Genomic DNA, 13539 nt, shown 5'->3' on the forward strand with positions numbered 1-13539 from the left:
AAGATAACAGCAGACGGCTCCCGACTTCAGCTCATAGGTTTTCCCAAGAAGTCCAAGTTCAACAGCAGTGTATGCAGACATCAGGTAATTAAAGCATCAGACATGTTATGCATTCATAACATGAAGAAGAATGTAATCAGCGGAGATATCACATCTCACTTCAAGTTCATGCCAATAGATTTTTTTTGTTTAGATTGAATTTTCCTTTTATTAGTATCGCAAATCTCACTATATATATATATATTTTGTTAAATTAAAAGACGTCAATGATTGTTCATTGTGACGTAAATTATAGTCATAAACTCAGTTTTATTTTAATTATAATAAGTGATTCCAGCTCCATGTACAATCCTCAATTGTGGAAATGCAACAGTAATTTAATATTGTCCTGATCCATATCCCTGTATATTGCCAGATATGTGAGTTTATCACCTCACGCCTTAAGATAATTGATATAAGAGGTATGCTCTACCGAATTTTGTTGTTTTTCTTAAAAAAGCAACTGGCGCTCAAATAAATGTTATTTATATTGTGTGGAAGATATGAAGGTATAAGAGTAGTGGTTGGAGTAGCAACAGTATGCCTCCTTTAATCGATTCTTCCTTAACTTAACCTAGTCCATTTTCTTCATATTCCTTTTTCTCTTCGCATTGTACATAATGTAATATTTATTTTTTACTTACTATACCGTTACTTATATGTTATATCTGTATTTTTCTTAGTGTGCCTAGCTATAGGTTCTTCTCTTCCTTTTACGTTCAATCTTTAATTTTCCTCGTTATTTCTTTTGCCTTCGTGTTTTGTTGTTAACTGGTGTCTCTACAGTTATTTTGTTAGTTTTTAAGTTTTTCCTGAATTTGCACGTCTGCAACATCTTTCGTTTTTGAGATATTAGTATCTTCATACAAATAATTCAACTAATTTTTCAATTTCCACCCCCCCCCCCTTTCAAGTGGCTTTCCGTAAACAGAAAATACGTATTTCTTTATTTTTAAAGGAGATTCCAAATAAAATTTTCACGTGTGTAACATCTTCATTTTTTGAGATATCAGTATCCTAATAAAAATAATTCAACCCTATTTTCAGTCATTTTTACCCCCCAACCAAGTGTTTTTTTCCGAAAACAAAAATACATGTTTATTTTAATAGAGATAAAAAATACCATTTTTCACTTCTGTAACATGTTCGGTATGAGATATACTGTAGACATGCTCATTTTAAAATTTTACCCCTTTTTAGTTCCCCTTAAGTGGAGTGTCCGAAAACAAATTACCTATGTTTCTTTACTTTCACAGGAGATTCTAAATACCAATTTTTACATCCGTAAACTTTTAAAGTTTTGAGATATAGATACACTCATTTTAAAAATTCATCCCCTTTTTCACCCCTTAACGAAGGAATATCCAAAAATCCTCCCTTAGCGAGCACCTACATTTTTATATAAATATGTCCTCAAAATTTCACTTCGTTATGTCCATTAGGTTTGGCTCAGCGATGATGAATGAGTCAGTCAGTCAGTCAGTCAGTCAGTCAGTCAGGACATGTTTTTTCTATACTAATATATAAAGAGGTAATGTTTGTTTGTATGTAATGGCTAATCTCAGGAACTACTGGACCGATTCTGAAAATTATTTCACTAATAGAAAGATACATTATCTCTAAGTGCTATAGGCTACATTTTATTTTCAAAACTATTCGAGGGGGAGGGGGGCGTGAGGAGATATAAAAATACTAGGCTAATATATGCGAAATATCGAATTTGTCATACAAGGACGAGGCAAAGATCATTTTAAGCCCCTTGACGCAAAAAACAAAACTCGGTAAGCCCTACGGACCCGAAAACCATAAACCAACCGTTATTGAGATATTGTAACCACACTACCCCTGCTCTAGGCATCGGATAAAGAAATGAACTGCCGTAACCATGGCAACATCAGCTCCAGTATGCTTCCAGCAGCGAGATTATCTACAATATAGGGTAAACCATACAGTGATGGGCACTTTAAGAGGGCTCAAATAGTTTTATTTCACATACACCGAATAATTATGGAGATACATATTTCATTCATTGCAAGAGAATAGTGAAGTGTTCCTAGTTTTATAAGAATGATATGTTAGATATTTAGTATTAATTGCTGACCTTCTATAAAATATTAATTTCAGAAATTCATAAAATGACAGTGATGGGCACTTTGAAGACTAACTTGGGCACTTTGAAACACAGTGATGGGCACAGAGGAAAATACCTTCCAAGGAGTCACAAAACCTATTATCTCCTTAGTTTAATCACTTCCACTGTAATCTACTATATCCAAACAATTTATGCAGAAGAAAGTATTCTCATTCTCTGATTCATTTTCTGCTGGATGCAAATCGTTTCCCACGGGAAGGCATTTCTTGTGGAATATCTTCTGACATATTTGACAGGAAACTCCTTGTATCTTAGTATTAAGGCTACCGCCACACTGGAAACAAAGTCCAGAAGAAAATATTTCGGCGGATTTTCGAAGGGAATTGTTAGTTTTGCTCTCCAGCAAGAAGTTACTTGTTGACGCCCCGAAGAAACATCTTCCCATCTTCATTTCGCCTGTACTCAGGATGTTCGTAGAAGTACTGCCTTGTTCACAATCAGCTACTCCTTTCCTCTCAGCCAGACTTTCCGTGTTCTGCTTCAAGTGTTCGTCACCATGATTCCTCTCACCAGATTGTTCATTGCGATTCTCAAATAGCAAGACTTTTTTTACAGATGTAGCTGCAGTCATTTTGGGGTCATTGCTCTCTCGTATGACAGGCAAAATATCCTTCCTTTTCTTGTTACCCCTTTCATTCTTGTTTATTTGGAACTTTTTCTCTTTCTGTCTTCCTTCTTCCTCTCCTCATTTGCTTTCGTGTCTGCCTTTTCTTTATGGATGTCTTTCCATTGCTTTGGCGTTATCACGTAAGGCATGCGTTGCACATTCCGTAGATTTTTCCCTTTGGGCGTTTCAGGCCATACAAGACAGTCTTCCAGTGATTTAACATCCGAACGCTTCAACACACTGCTTGACGATGGTGTTCGTGGCTGAGGCGATTCATTCATGTGTAGAGGAGCTGTACTGAGGGTCGGTTGTTCTTGTTCTACATATACATTCTCCAGAGCAGTTTGTTCCAAATTTGTTTCTCTGGTTTGCTGTTCTACATCCTGTCCATCAAACTCCGAATTTTGATCATTTCTCTCAAAAAATTCCTCATACAGTCTGTACAATACAAAAAATTCTTCACTGTGTTCTTCTTCAGTTACCTTCTCAATATTCTTGAACTGCTCAATTCTCTCATCTCCAACAATACTGCAGAATTTTTGAAATGTCAGTAATTTGTTCTTCTCATCCGAATTATTCACATTTTTGTTAATATCGGTTGAAGTGGCAACTCTGTACTTTCTTCCAATACATTTAGTGAAGTCTATGTTGTCTGGGTTCCATGGAACAAGACCACAGGCTCTGAAACCACTTTTCAAGGTTTCTGGCTTTATTCTCTCATTCACAATCTTTTCCAGCACTGGAGCAAAGTCCTTTCTCGTGAGAGCTTCAGAAGGGTGTTCTCGACGCCAATTTAGCACTCCCTTTTTCCACTCACTCTTGACTGGCTGAAATACAGCAACGTCCGCTGGTTGGAGAATTCTTGTGGCGTTCGGATATAATGCTATAAGAATTATCTGAAGTTCAGTACAGAGCTCGCTAAGCTGAAATGTAAGGTGGCTCTTGTGACCATCCACAAACAGTATCACTGGAAATTTTACTTGTGTTTTCACTAAATGGGGATGAAGAACATTTGCCACAAATTCGAAGAATACTTCGGATCTCATCCAGCCCGAGTCACTGCAGCCTATGCCCATGAATCTGGAACAGACTGTACAATCTCATTAGGCAGTCTTTTATAGTTGTATACTATCATTGGAGGGCAGACTGAACCATCGGCTCCAAATGTGAACATAACTGTCAAGGTTTCCTTTTCATTTCCCATTGAAACTTCATAAACATTTTTTGAACCTCTTGGAGCAATGACTTTTTGATTCTTTGGGCACAGTTGAAAGTTTGTTTCATCTCCATTAAACACTCTTGATGGGTCTTGGAGTATATCAAACAAATTTTCTGATTTCAGATATGTTTCAATCTCTTTAAACCATCTTCTAATATCTGCTTCACTTATATTAGCACTAGCCTTCGTTACAGTCTCAGATGTCCTTTCTGATAGGATCGGATATCTCCTAAGGAAAGCTTTGTACCACCCAATTCCTGGTAGGTTATCCTTGAAAGGAGTTTTCCTTTCGTTTGATTTCAGGAATTCCTGCACACTGAGTTGAACATCTTCTCTTCGCCTAGGGAAACCTTTCTTACTCAAGTCTATTAGCCAGTTAACCAAACTTTCTTCTTCATTGTCGCTAAGGATCGGATTGGGACCAAATGTAGACTTAGGTTGTCCTTTAAGGTAACGCTGAAGTGTAGACCTAGGAACACAGAAGTTTCTTGCTGCAGTTTTTATCTTCTCTCCATCGCGTACCGCAGCAACTGCAGCCATTAGACTTTCTTTTCTATAGGGCTCCTTTCCTTTATTTGGCATTTTGGAGCTGGAATAAAACAAACAAACCTATGGAATCGAAGTAAACAACTGTATGAAAACTTTTATGAATAAAAATATATTACGTCTTTTGCATTCACTTAGCCTTATTTATGATGCTTACGCCCTTAAAGTACGTATTTAGTGGAATAATATCTGCTTAAATTATCTGTTAGGATATTTCTCTTGATAAACTTAACGAAATATAAAAATAAGGGAGAATCACAGTGATGGGCACTGTGCCCATCAGTGTCAAATACCATTTGTAATGTTTTACTTCATAAGAACACTGAAATGTCATAGGGTTACTGATTTATTCTTACAAAGAATCATCCTCTGCTACAACAGCATCAAACATCACCAAGACTACTATACTATTACTTTCATGGAGTCCATATTAAGTAGATAGCAAGAGTATGTTAACGTCCATGGAGGCTCAAACTCCTTAGCTGTGTAGCGAACAGGTACGGTCAGTTAGATAATTCTCCACACTCCCCACCTTGAGCCGTATCACGGTTGCTCAACTCCAATGGATGTACCAGTTGAATGGGTCTTCGAAATACTCTCCCCTCTTTGTCAGTCAGCTCACAGGACCTGATCTTCCCATCTCGTCCCACGATGAGTTTGGAGATTCTAGCTATCTTCCAAATTTGCCTTGGTAGTTTATCGTCGCTTAGTAGCGCCAGATCTCCATGTTGAAGAAGTGGACGATTCTGGTTCCGTTGCTGAACTTCATGGAAACTATTTAGATCCAATAGATACTCGTTCCTCCACTGCTTCCAAAATGTGTTCAGTGCAGACTGTTTTTCTATCCACATCTGATTCATTTCTTCCTTTGTTTTGTTACTATCTTCAACATTGGTCTTTCTGTCTGGTAGCCTTGTTGTGTTATCACCAATAAGAAAATGTGCTGGTGTCAGCGCACGATGCTGAGGATCGTTTTCCACATACGTCAAGGGTCTACTGTTGATTGTTGCTTCAATTCCGACGAGAACTGTGTAAATTTCTTCATCATCGAACCGCCTGCTTCCTAAGGCTTTCTTCAAACAGCTTTTCACTGTCTGTACCATTCTCTCCCAGAATCCTCCCCACCAAGCAGCGCGTTCGACTATATATTGCCAATGAATATTTTTACCATTCAAAAAATGCACAATGTCTTCTGTTTTCAGATTTTCCCATAATGTGCTAAGTTCTCTTTCAGCTTTCTTAAATGTTCGTGCGTTATCGGACCAAATTGTTCGACATAAACCTCTTCGTCCAATAAATCGCTGTAAGGCGTGAATGAATTTCTCCGTACTCATATCTGTCACAAGCTCCAAGTGTACAGCGCGTGTTACAGCGCATGTGAACAATGCAATGTATCTTTTCCGTAATATGCCTCCATTCTTGGAATATAACGGACCTGCGAAGTCCACACCAGTGGTCTCAAATGGTCTGCTAGGAGTTACGCGTTCTGCCGGAAGAGGGGGTTCAACTTCCGAAGCTGCCTTTGCTTTAAGTTTTTTGCACGGTAAGCACTGTCTAATGATTTTCTTGATGATCTGTCGTCCTCGAAGTATCCAAAAGTCTGTCCTTAAAATGCTCAACAAAATTCGAGTTCCTACATGGAATTGGGTTTTATGTTCCTCTTCTACTAACAGTTTTGTGAAATGGTGGTCACCATTTAAAATAATGGGATGTTGCTCGTTTTCATCTAAACCGGCAAATTGTAAACGTCCACCAACTCTAAGAATGCCATGTTTGATGAATGGAGAAAAGTTTCTAATTTTGGACTGCTTGGGTAGTTCTGACCTTTTCTGTAGTGCTTCTATTTCTTCTGGGAACGATTCTCTCTGTGAATGTTTAATCCAAAACAGCTTTGCAGTTTGAATTTCGTCTAATTGTAGTGGGCCTAACGTTTTTTCTTGACAGCGTGTATTTCGTGTAAATCGCCAAATCCATGCTGTAATCCTGAGAACTTTGGTTAATCTGCTATATCTTGTAATATCGAAAATCGCTTCTGTCTGTTTAGCTGCGGTAGCATGGGAAACTGTTTTCTTTCGTTCTATTCCTGTTTTATCAAGTTCTGTTTGTGATATTTCAACTGATTTCGGCCAATACTCTTCTGGTTTTATAAGCCAGTCTGGACCATGCCACCATGAGTTACTTTCACGCAGTTGATTTGCTGTTAGCCCTCGTGTTATATAATCTGCAGGGTTTTCCTTGCCGGGGCAATGACGCCACTGTGTTGGGTGTGACCTTCGATGAATTTCATGTATTCTGTTCGAGACGAACACGTTCCATTCCGACGCGTTTCCTCTTATCCAGTGTAATACAATGGTTGAATCGGTCCAAAATTGGACGTGGTGTAGTTCCAAGTGTAGTTCACGTTTGACATACTCCGAAAGACGAACTGCTATGATAGCTCCCATGAGTTCTAGTCGTGGTAAGGATATTTTCTGAACTGGTGCGAGTCGATTTTTGGCTGTGATTAATTCGATCCTGACATGTTCGTTTATGGTCGTCTTGATGTAAACTGCTGCGCCATATATTCGTTCGCTGGCATCACTGAAAATGTGCAGTTCTCTGGTCTGGTCTTGCTTGATCCAAGATCCTATCCATCGTGGAATTTTAACTGTGTGTAAGCTTTTTAAACCTTCTAGCCAGTGGTTCCACTTCTGAACTAAATCATGTGGCAAAAGCTCATCCCAGTCGAGGTTTCTCAGCCAAGTTTCTTGGAAAATAATCTTTCCTGTAATTGTTGCTGGTGATAGGAGGCCTAATGGATCGTAGATTCTTGCTACAGTCTTCAGAACAACTCTTTTAGTACAGGGCATGAGTGCTGCTGTACTTACGGTATTCTCGAACGAGAAGTAGAATTCATCTGTATCCGTATCAGTTGGAATGCCTAAAATAGATGTATTTTGGCGGACCACTTCTTTCGTTTCTCGCCACACCTGGTTCATTGTTATTGAGTTTGATAACCATTTGGAAAGTGGAATGCTGATCTCATTGAAACAATTTTTCATCTCTGTATAAATGTCTATCAATTCTTCATCCGTGTCTCCGCCTGCTGCTAGATCGTCAACATACACGTTGTCTTCTAGAATTCTTAATGCGTTTGGATATTTGTCTTTCATAACCGTTGCTAGTTGTCTGAAAGTTGCTGCCAGCAAATACGGGCTGCATGTCAGCCCAAATGGGAGTCGACAGAAACGGTATATTGTGGTCTCATTGGTTCTCAGCCACCCTTCTTCTGAACGAATCATTTTAAACCAGAAAAAACGAGTGGAATCTCTGTCTTTCTCATTCAGAATCAACTGTAAAAAGCTCTGATTCCCGTCTGCTGCAATGTATTTGTTGAACGTTCGTAACCGAAGTAAGGTTGCTGTTGAATCTGGATTCAGATTGGGGCCAGATTCTAAGTTGCTGTTCAAAGACAATTCGCCTTTCTCATGTGAAGAAGCGTCAAATACGATCCTCACTTTTGTTATTTCATGATCATCTCGAATTACTGCATGATGTGGCATGAAGAATGTTTTTCCTCTTTGTGATTCCTCACTACAGAATTCAACTTGTTCGTTCTCAATGTGTTTCTGCATTGCTTGTACATAGCGTTCTTCGTATTTCTTATCTCTTGCAAATCGCTTCTTCAAACTATCGAAACGCTTTAATGCAATATTCCTGTTGTCATGTAGATTAGGTTCATCCTTTTTCCAAGGTAGGAATACTGTGCACCGTCTTTCAGTTATCGCAAATTGTTCATTGGTTGTTGTCAAGATCTTCTGTTCCTTGGCTGTGAATTTGCGAGTTTCATCATCCCTGATTCCGATGCTCTCTAGCTCCCAGAATCTCCTCAATAGGTTGTCTGTTTCTGAGTGAATGAAGTATGAATTTGTTTCTTTTATCGAAATCCCAGTGCGACTTCCAAATAGAATCCAACCAAAAATACTTCTGCGAATGGTGAGTGAGTCTGATAAGCGGATGATGTCATCTTGGAAGATACGTTCATGGTAATCAGCGCCAACTAATATTCCAATAGAGATGTTCTTCGATATTTCATCAGCATCTGCAAATTTTAAACTGCTGAATTGTTGCCTAATATCCATTGGAACTGGTCTCAGAGCTTGAAAAGTATGTGTAGCTTCTAAAGCTTCTATGTTGATTGCAGTTCCCGTGGCTGCTCCTGTAAGTTGAAATCGTACTCGGTTGCGTATTGTTGCTTTACCGTGATGTTCAAGCGTTGAAATAATTAAGGACTCTTTTCCAATGTTTTCCAAGTTTAGTTTATCTGTTAGATCTTTGACGATATAACTGCGTTCACTTCCGGCATCAAGTAGTATTTTTGTCATATGCTGATTGCCGTTGCGATCAGAAATCCATACTAAAGCTGTGTTCAAAAACATCTCATGCAATTGTGTATTCTTTGTCTCTGCAGTATGGACAGCTGTAGAGAGAATGGTACAGACAGTGAAAAGCTGTTTGAAGAAAGCCTTAGGAAGCAGGCGGTTCGATGATGAAGAAATTTACACAGTTCTCGTCGGAATTGAAGCAACAATCAACAGTAGACCCTTGACGTATGTGGAAAACGATCCTCAGCATCGTGCGCTGACACCAGCACATTTTCTTATTGGTGATAACACAACAAGGCTACCAGACAGAAAGACCAATGTTGAAGATAGTAACAAAACAAAGGAAGAAATGAATCAGATGTGGATAGAAAAACAGTCTGCACTGAACACATTTTGGAAGCAGTGGAGGAACGAGTATCTATTGGATCTAAATAGTTTCCATGAAGTTCAGCAACGGAACCAGAATCGTCCACTTCTTCAACATGGAGATCTGGCGCTACTAAGCGACGATAAACTACCAAGGCAAATTTGGAAGATAGCTAGAATCTCCAAACTCATCGTGGGACGAGATGGGAAGATCAGGTCCTGTGAGCTGACTGACAAAGAGGGGAGAGTATTTCGAAGACCCATTCAACTGGTACATCCATTGGAGTTGAGCAACCGTGATACGGCTCAAGGTGGGGAGTGTGGAGAATTATCTAACTGACCGTACCTGTTCGCTACACAGCTAAGGAGTTTGAGCCTCCATGGACGTTAACATACTCTTGCTATCTACTTAATATGGACTCCATGAAAGTAATAGTATAGTAGTCTTGGTGATGTTTGATGCTGTTGTAGCAGAAGATGATTCTTTGTAAGAATAAATCAGTAACCCTATGACATTTCAGTGTTCTTATGAAGTAAAACATTACATAATGGAGTGTGGAGAATTATCTAACTGACCGTACCTGTTCGCTACACAGCTAAGGAGTTTGAGCCTCCATGGACGTTAACATGCTCTTGCTATCTACTTAATATGGACTCCATGAAAGTAATAGTATAGTAGTCATGGTGATGTTTGATGCTGTTGTAGCAGAAGATGATTCTTTGTAAGAATAAATCAGTAACCCTATGACATTTCAGTGTTCTTATGAAGTGCTTGTTTGCTATTGCAATTGGTTTTCGGCCTTCTATTTGACGGTTTTCACACTCTTCTGCATCCCGTTCGTTCGCATCGTCTTCCTGCAACGCCTGTATCCGTTTCTGAATTTCGTTCGAATCTAGTAGTAGTTCGTGTAATCTTTGCGCTAATACTTCCATTTCGATGTCATCATATCCATCTTCGATCGCTGTTCGTAGTCTTTGAATGAGTCTAGTTTCCGACGATCTGGTTGCTGTTCGAATGCGTCTTTCAGTTTGTAAAATGTTTGCATTTGAAACTGTAAACTGAGCAGTAGGTGGGTTAATATTCGTATTTTCCATGTTTCACTGAACTGAATTATGCACGAATACCGTTAACGAAAATAACACACACTACGTACATGGACATCACCGTATTCCTGTCTTTAACCTATATCTGTAATGTAATTGGTATTTCACTGCAACCTGAAGTTACACTGTATTCGTAAACAGTCCGGGTTTCCGTATTATGTTTTTACGACGGTTAAATCTTAAGTGTTGGTTATAGTACTGATCCTGTCAACAGAGGCTTTACACACTTGTAATATTCACTGTTTTTGCGACGCACTTTGAAACGTACACTGATGTTTCGTAACACTTCAAATGAGTCTGTTCGTAATGTATATAATTACGTATATTCCTTCAAATGTATATCCGTTGCTTAAGAAATTGAATGTAAGTAGAGATCTTACTTGGGTTAGCTGGTTTCTTGTTGATACGGCGATGTTGCGTGATGCTGCTTACCGTTGTCTGTCCGCGTTTTTCTAGCCGCTAATCGTTCCATAAACGGGTTTCGGCACCATTATGTAATGTTTTACTTCATAAGAACACTGAAATGTCATAGGGTTACTGATTTATTCTTACAAAGAATCATCCTCTGCTACAACAGCATCAAACATCACCAAGACTACTATACTATTACTTTCATGGAGTCCATATTAAGTAGATAGCAAGAGTATGTTAACGTCCATGGAGGCTCAAACTCCTTAGCTGTGTAGCGAACAGGTACAGTCAGTTAGATAATTCTCCACACCATTTTACATGTGTTCTATTGTTAAAATGTATACACTGAGGGCATAGTGAAAACATCGATGAAATAAAAATGTATAATGCTCAAAGTTTCATAAATTACAGTGGTGGGCACCCAATGCCCATCACTGTTTTCTCAGTTGCAAACAGTCACAGTTATGGGCACAGCCATTTGTAGGTTATTGTTAGTTGGTAGAAGTTCAATAAGTATATCAAAACATAATTATAACTCAGGCTAACATATTTAAACAGCAGATTCGGAATATATAGTAGCATATTTTCTTACCTCCTTAATAACTGGATACACTCTTCTTAACAATTTGATAAGGATTCAATACCAAACCAACATGGATTCCACAACACTAACAAACAAACTATGCTTGTGCTCATTGCGTGGCCACAGACCATGGAGATTGCATAGGAATATACCTAAGAGTACTTTTGACACAGAGGTACAAATAATGGATGCATACCGCTGCCAGAAGGCTTATTTTTACACTCCTTGTAATTCCAGTGCCCATTACTATGTTAATGCCCATCACTGTATGGTTTACCCTATCACAAAATCCTAGCATGTTACAGACATAAAATTTGGTATTTGGAATCTCCTTTAAAATAAAAGAACACAAATGTTTGTGTGAGGGTTGAAAAGAAGTGAGGAAGAACTTGAATTATTTAGATGAGGATACATAAATCTCTGAAACGGAAGATGTCACAGGCGTTAACATTGGTAGGCTGTACTTGGAATCTCTTTTAAAAATAAATGAACGCACTATTTCTGGAAAATCCACTTAAGAGGGTGAAATTTTTTTAAAAATCGGGTGATAATTGAAAATGAGTATCTTCTTGTCTTCTACTGGTTTTCCCACACCTGTGGGGTCGCGGGTGCGAACTGTGTCGCACATGTGGATTTGATATTGTTTTACGACTGGATGCTCTTCCTGACGCCAACCCTATGTGTAGGGATGTAATTACTATTGCGTATTCCTGTTGTGGTTGGTAATGTGGTGTGTTGAGTAAATATGAAGAGGAGAGTGTTGGGACAAACACAAACAACCTGTCCTCGAGCCAGAAGAATTAACACTCGCGATTAAAACATCCGACCCAGCCCGGAATCGAAACCGGAACTCTGTGATCCGAAGGCCTCAACAATGAACTCTCAGCCAAGGAGTGGAGCAGTTTGTAAAATTAGTATATCTACAGTTTATCTCATAAACTTAACATGTTACAGGCGTGAAAATTGGTGTTTGTAATCTCCTTTAGAAATAAAGAAACCCCTTTTTTGTCTTACATGTAGAGTTCCACGTCGCATGTTCCAGATTTAGCTCTGCCAGTAGCTTGGTCATTTTAGACCTAAAAAGCAATGCCACAAACGTGGTTTACAAAGAGATTCTGGCGTAAATGAAATGCAATTTTTCGGCGAGTTTTTATACTTTAGGGATTTTCATATAATGTCTTATTGCAGTACCTAGGAACAATTAATTTTTATCAATTTACGAAAACCTCGCGAGCGAATCCGTGGGTAACAGCTAGTTATATATATATATGAGTTCAGCACATATCCAAAAGACACTGCGAACAGAAAAGAAATGGCTAACCGGACACGACTGGGATCTGAATCCACAACCTTTCAATTTCTCATCGGATGCTCTACCATTGAGCTAGGTATCTGTTGGAAAGTATCTGAGCTACACTATTGCCAGCAGAACTGTAGAGTGCCACGTCCTAGGCCACTATAGTTCATAGTATCGTCTATGACGGCGCATGTAGCTCTCTGTCATGACTGTTATGAACACATATGTTTATAAATTCACTTCTGTATATGCAGAAACAGACTAAATGAAGCTCATAAGTGATGTTCATAAATATAACACCAGGTCAGCTAACCAAGACGATGTACCTCGTTATAGGTTACAAAAGACTGGTTTAAGCCATATCGTCGCTCACTTGAAATAATCTTAATAAATGATTTCTCATGCATCGTGCATGAACACTTCGAAATTAATGTGTTATATGCTGAAATTATACATTATTCTCAGTCTGTCTATGTAGCGTATATTATGTTGGGTTTTTTTCTTCTTTTTGGCAATGTCTATTGAATGTAACATAATAACTGAATAAAATTCTATTCTATTCTAATAAATTGAAGTGTCTTAGTTAAGATTTGGTGAAGTCAGGCGAAAAATTCTACTTTTGCATGTAGAAATAAGCCATTTCAAACTTCCCTTCAGCTTCACAAAATATACCCAACAATGTAGCACTCTAGATAGCAAAGAATGATGACCAACACATTGTTTTGTAACTTCAAGCAGGTTCGCGACAAGCCGCGTAATCTGTTAGCATTTGAAATTATTGAATTCACGATGGAAAAGAATGAGCACATGCATCCTTCAGAGACATATCCGTCAGGAACGCAGACGTTTAA

The 13539-nt window shown here is 38.6% G+C and overlaps 1 pseudogene; it reads right to left on the minus strand.

Annotated features, from left to right (window-relative positions):
* Positions 1 to 2833: 2833 nt before the first annotated feature.
* Positions 2834 to 4690, minus strand: LOC137500587 (uncharacterized; annotated as a pseudogene).
* Between the last annotated feature and the right edge of the window lie 8849 nt (positions 4691 to 13539).

Source organism: Anabrus simplex, chromosome 1 (genome assembly GCF_040414725.1).
Source record: "Anabrus simplex isolate iqAnaSimp1 chromosome 1, ASM4041472v1, whole genome shotgun sequence".
Lineage (NCBI taxonomy): Eukaryota > Metazoa > Arthropoda > Insecta > Orthoptera > Tettigoniidae > Anabrus > Anabrus simplex.